Source organism: Pistacia vera, unplaced genomic scaffold (assembly GCF_008641045.1).
Source record: "Pistacia vera cultivar Batoury unplaced genomic scaffold, PisVer_v2 Contig132, whole genome shotgun sequence".
Taxonomy (NCBI): Eukaryota; Viridiplantae; Streptophyta; class Magnoliopsida; order Sapindales; family Anacardiaceae; genus Pistacia; species Pistacia vera.
The window spans coordinates 993,606-999,661 of NW_022195380.1; positions in this window are offsets into that span (position 1 = coordinate 993,606).

Consider the following 6,056-nt stretch of genomic DNA (forward strand, 5'->3'; position numbering starts at 1 on the left):
GTTTAACTAAGAAGTTTCATTACATAATGAAAACTCGACTAAATAATTGATCTTTGGGTGTATTTGGTTCAGAGAATGTTGTATTATTGGGAATATTATATTAATGGGAAGATAGATTACCTTGAAGATTATTGTGAATGTTATATTAAAAGTTTTTGGTCAGATTGGAATAAATTGGTGAGTATATTATATAGATTACTGAATTACCCTTCTTTTTTAATAATAATAATAATAATTATTATTATTATTATTATTTAACTCCCTACATTTGAGATTTTGCTAGAACAATCTAGCCACAATTATTATTATTATTATTTAACCCTCTATATTTGAGATTTTGTTAAAACACTCTAACCATAATAAAAGTTTAAAAATTAGCCAAAACACCTCCACCCACCCAAGAGGACTATTGGCCAATTGCTATAATTAGCTTTTGGATGTACTTGGACCGAATAAGGGTCCGGTTCCTGATCGAATGGGCCAATCTAGTCTGAGTTTTAAAATAATGAACAACGCAACTTTTATCTAATCGATAATCCCATTTTCAGTTTTCAATATTTTATTCATAAAGTATTGCAATAGGATATAACAATGATGACACCACCATTTCATAATTTCAAGACTAATTAAGATTTATTCCCTTTTATCCCCAAGTTAAACAAACTTACGAATCATCTGATTCGAATGAAACTCATCATTTTACCTATCAAATAAACCCATGAATTCTAAAATTATCCTTTAGAAGTTGAAATTATTTAATAGTAAGACAATTGCCCAAATGAAAAGCATTATTTTTAATATAGTTTTAATACTTATTTATTTTTTTGTCTAGATATTGTTTTTGTGATTACATCTTCAAATTTGTTATACATTCGTTGATGTAGGATCCTGTCCTCTCTCTTATCTGCCTTAAAAGTGAAACAAACATGGGGGCTAAATAAAATTGTGCAATCCTTGTGAATTTGTCCAATCCTTTACCAATAACGAACGTACCACTACCAGACAAATTTTTTTTGTTTTTTTACTTATTCTAAATCTTATTTCGATAAAAACTAATTCCTATTGTTAGTAATTAAAAATTTAACCACAAGTAAATTTCTTGAAATATTTTTTTTTTTATTTCTTTTCTTGCATTCAATTAATCTGCTGCTACTCAATCAATTTTCATGTTGAATAAAATTGTGAATCTATATTCACAATTTTATTCAACATGAAAATTGATTATATAAGATGAACAAATAAAAAATAATTGTCAATTAAATTATGACAAATAGTAGCCAATGACATAAAAATAAGAGCTTAGAAACTAAGGAATCCATTAAGAATAATACTACATTTACACTACTTTTTTACACCATTTTTATTACATTATGATGTGGCATATACCACAATCACACAAATTCTATTATAATATTAAAAATTCAAAATAATTAAAAGTTTGTGTGGTTGTGGCATATGCCACATCGAGTAAAAAAGTGAATTCAACACTTTGTCAGGTATCATCGTATCCTTAAAAAGTACCCTAAAGAGCCGAAGATTATTGTTGCTTTCAGTAAGTTTAGAAATCATCACTTACATTTTACACCCTGTATTGTTACTTTTTGGCATTAAAACAGGTGGAAGTTTAGGTTTGATTGTAACAATTAAAACAGGTGGAAATTTTATATGTATATTTATTGATGACTTACCAATTTTACTATTATTATATTTTAAAATATAAATATTTGTACTTTCTTTATTTTAAGTTTTGTAAAAACAAAAGATTAAAAAAAAAAAAAAATCTCTTTCAAATTCAACAATAGGAAGGTTTGAGACCACTGTGATCTTGTTAGATTGCAACTCTTGGTCGATTAGAAAGCCAACCAATATTTTAAAAGAAAATATTTTTATTTATAAATATTTTGTATTATTTCGTGTGTTTGAATTTGATTAATTTTTGTTTTGTGAGTAGTACCTAAAAAGTCCGTTTTACCCTTACTATAATTAGATGTAGCATAAAGTAATGGTAAGGGATTTAAGTTATGATTTCCGAATTTAGTTGGGGTGACCATTAGTTTTCAGACTTAGTTAAACAGAGAACAAATATATTATGAGCGAACGACATATTCCCGCCCAAGTTTAGTGAAACCCTAAGTTAATACCTTGATTGTATTTATTCATATTCCTACCTTTAAAGTTAAAATCGTTTTCTTTATATTTTAACCGTTGAAGGATAAAAGCATCAAAATACCTCTGGTTCCAAGCCTAATTGCCCTTTTTTGGCCGAAAGTGCTACCGACGCCGCCTGCCGATTCGGGTCAATTCTGACCGGTTTTCTTATCGAAACTAGCCAAAATCGACTACTTTTCGCAAATCCAACCCTTTCCCACCTCGAATTTGCTAGATTCAATCGTTTTTGCCATCACCAACCATTTTTTCGTCTGCCTCCTCATGTCTTTCTAAGTCAGATTCTGGTCGAATCCAGCGGGCAAATTCAAATCTTCCACCACCCTCTTAACTGTTGGCCTCCACTCTTGAAAACCCCTCAAAAAATTTTCACCTGGTTTTCCTTCGATCATCGGTGTGAAAGGTTGCCATCTCGCCATTGGGTTTTTGCGATTTTGCTCATTTTGGAGCTTTTTGGAGGCTGATTTTTTTGTAGTTTTGTGTTGGTTGTTGGTATTAGAGTGTTGTGTAGCGTTTGTTGAATTGGGTGTGGGTGTTTTTCTAGGTTTCCATCATCCCCCAGCCATTCCCAATTCTCCTCCTCTCAAAGGACGCCAGGTGCTCAAGGAAAAGATAGAAAAGCTTTAAGGGTGACAACCGGTGAGCAAGTGATGCAAAAGGAAGCAAGGGTTTTGTAGAGCAAATAGAGAGGGTTTAAATGGTGGTGGCGGTGAAGATTTCCGGTTGACAAAACGATCGAAAAAGCGGTGGGCTTTTTCGACAAACGGTGAGTGATGATTAGGCGATGAGGTGGTATGGGTTTTGAATAGGGGTGAGCGATTTTGGGTACCCTACATTTTTTAGGGGAACTAAACTGAAATTAAAATCGGAACTGGAACTGACAGATACCGGTTTTTTGATTCTTGGAACCGAAACCTGAAATGCAAGTTTTGGTTCCTTACCGGTACCCTATAAAAAATTAGTTACCCCCTTGTTAGTTTAAAAATGACAAACACTCTTTAAAGTTTTACAAATACACCCTGACAAATTAAGAAAACCTTAAAATTATAAATGTATATATTTTAGAAAGTATAGTTGTGGAATTAATTTTGGGAATTAAATTTTAGTAAACTTTATTATTGAAAAATACAAATTTTATCATTACTAGAGTGAAAATAAAGTTAAATTAACATTAATTGTGAATTTGTGACAAAAGAATAAAATTAAATATTAATATTAATATTAATATGTTTTATGAATCTTTAATTAAATAATTAGAATGACTCTAACTTTAAGTTTGTTTAATGATTTCTTAATATATCGTAACTCATGAGGCATGAGTTGTTATACTATAATGTACTAATCATTTAATTAAGTAATGTAATAATATAGTAAATTATTAATGTTTATAATATAATGTTATAATTAATTAGTTAATCATTTAACTATAATGTAATGTTATAAATAATTAAGTAATCATACTATAAATATATAATGTAATGTTATAATTAATTAAATTTTTAATCATTTAATTAAGTAATGTACTACTATAATATATTACTAATGTTTATAATATAAAGTAATAATTAATTAAATTTCTGATCATTTAATTAAGTAATGTATTAATGTAGTAAATTACTAATGTTTATAATATAATATTATAATTAATTAAATTTATAATAATTTAAGTAATGTATTAATATAGTAAATTACTAATGTTTATAATGTAATGTTTATAATTAATTAATAATTAGGAAATCATTTAACTAGTAATGTATTAATGTTTATCAATTTATCATATATAATTAATTAATTACTAATTTACTATAGATATACTTAAAACTTGATAATTAAAGTAAATAACTAAATATTATTCAGTCAAATATATTATTTTATTCAAAAATAATTTTTTAATAACATTAAAACACTTTTAATTTGATCCTAATTCCAATTATAATTTATATACTTAATTAATCAAGTAATTAATCAAAACTTTAATATTATAATATATTAAAGTTTTTTATATGTAAAAATTTTAATATATTAATTTGATTAGGTCATTATAATATATTAAAGTTTTTTATATGGTAAAGTATATATATAAAATTAATTGCATATATATTTGATTAGGGTATTGTTATTGTTATACTATAATTTTTTATATAACATTTCAGTTCCATTAAGCCAATTTAAATTTTTTATATGTAAAATTACGAAAGACCCCCAATTCTTTACTGATATTGCGTTGAAATCTAGGTTCCAATACAGGTTCCTACTCGGGTATCTAGACTCGGTTCCAAGACAAGTTTCATTCAGGGTATTCGAGGAGGGGGGGGGGGGGGGGGGTTACCCATTTCAAGTTCCCATCATAGGTTCCGATTCTAGTTCCGGTTCCTACACATATAGAAACTGAAACCAGACCCGCATAACAACAGTTCCAAAAAACTGGAACCAGAACATACCCGCACAATGTCGGTTCCGAGTAGGTTTTGGTTTCGATTCCAATTCTACCCGCTAGTTTTGGTTCTACCAACTACTCATGCTCACTGCTAGTTTTGAAGAGGAGATGATGAGGGATCGAATGGTGGTGGCAGCGCAGATTTCCGATGACAGAAATGCCTGAGAAGAAGAGAAGTTGCTTCCGATGACAAATATGCCTGAGAAGAAGAGACTTGCTTCCGATGACAGAAATGCCCGAGAAGAAGAGAAGTTTCACAAAATCTGGCAAAATACGACTAGTTTGGTTCCTCACTGATCGCCGTCCACCACCCAACCTAAACGGCTGGTTTAAGGACATTTTTGTAATTGCAGCCACTGCATCTGTTTCAGAATCTAATAGTCCCTAACATGGAATAAAAAAACGTATAAAAGAATTTAAATTAAAGTGAAGCAAATTACATCTCAATAACAATAAGAAGTCATGAAATAATCCAATAAATAATTACCACGGATAGACAGATGAGAAACCAATTAATTAATTAATGTGAAGTGTATAAATATGGAAGGGAAATGAAGCCATTTTTGTTAAATAATTTTCATTTCAATACAATAAACAAGGAAATTAATAATATAATATTTACAGAGACTTTCCTTTGGGTTTTTCTTTGGGCTTTCATGCTTGGGTTTATTGTCTTTAATTTTCTATTTACAGCCCGTTCATTTGTATCAAATTCTGTGTTTTGGTAGTTTGCAAATTACCTTTATTGGACTTTCCTTTGGGTTTTAGTTTGAGACTTAGAGTTTCTTGTCTTTAATTTTTTTTTTTAAGAATTGACTTTTAGTCCTATTCCACATTTAATTTATCGGTGTTCTCCACCCATGGTTAAATACATTTTAGAAAAAAATCTTTTTAAACCTTATTGAATACTAAAAATAGTTTGATAAGCTTAATTAGGTTTTTCATTTATATTATTTTTCTTAATTTCAAACTTAATTAGGGTTTTTGTTTAAACTCATTTTTTTTTCCAATAAAAACTTAATTAGAGGCCTATTCGTTTATGTTTTTAATGTATTGTTTTGACCTTTTTGGCCTAGGGAATCATGAGAATTATGTTCGGTTATGGATTTAGCGTATTTGAATTTGATAAAAGGGAGAGAAGAGAGTGCAAAAAGCCATCAATCTAAAACATTCCAAAACCAGAAAAAAAGTCATTTGAGAGCACCAATTGGAATGCACACTATCTGCATTGGATGAGTGAATAAAGACCAAAATATAAAGCAGCTTTAACAACCCAAAACTTTAATTCAATAAACTGTTTTGATTTTTCGCATGAAAATGGTGTAAGGCTTTGTATGATTGGGTTGTGCCTCCAAAATACTTGGCTTTAATCATTTGCCACATTACTTTAATTTGTTCAGTTTGTTTGCTCCCTTTATCTCCAAGTTGTATAGGGGTTGCGTACATACCTAAA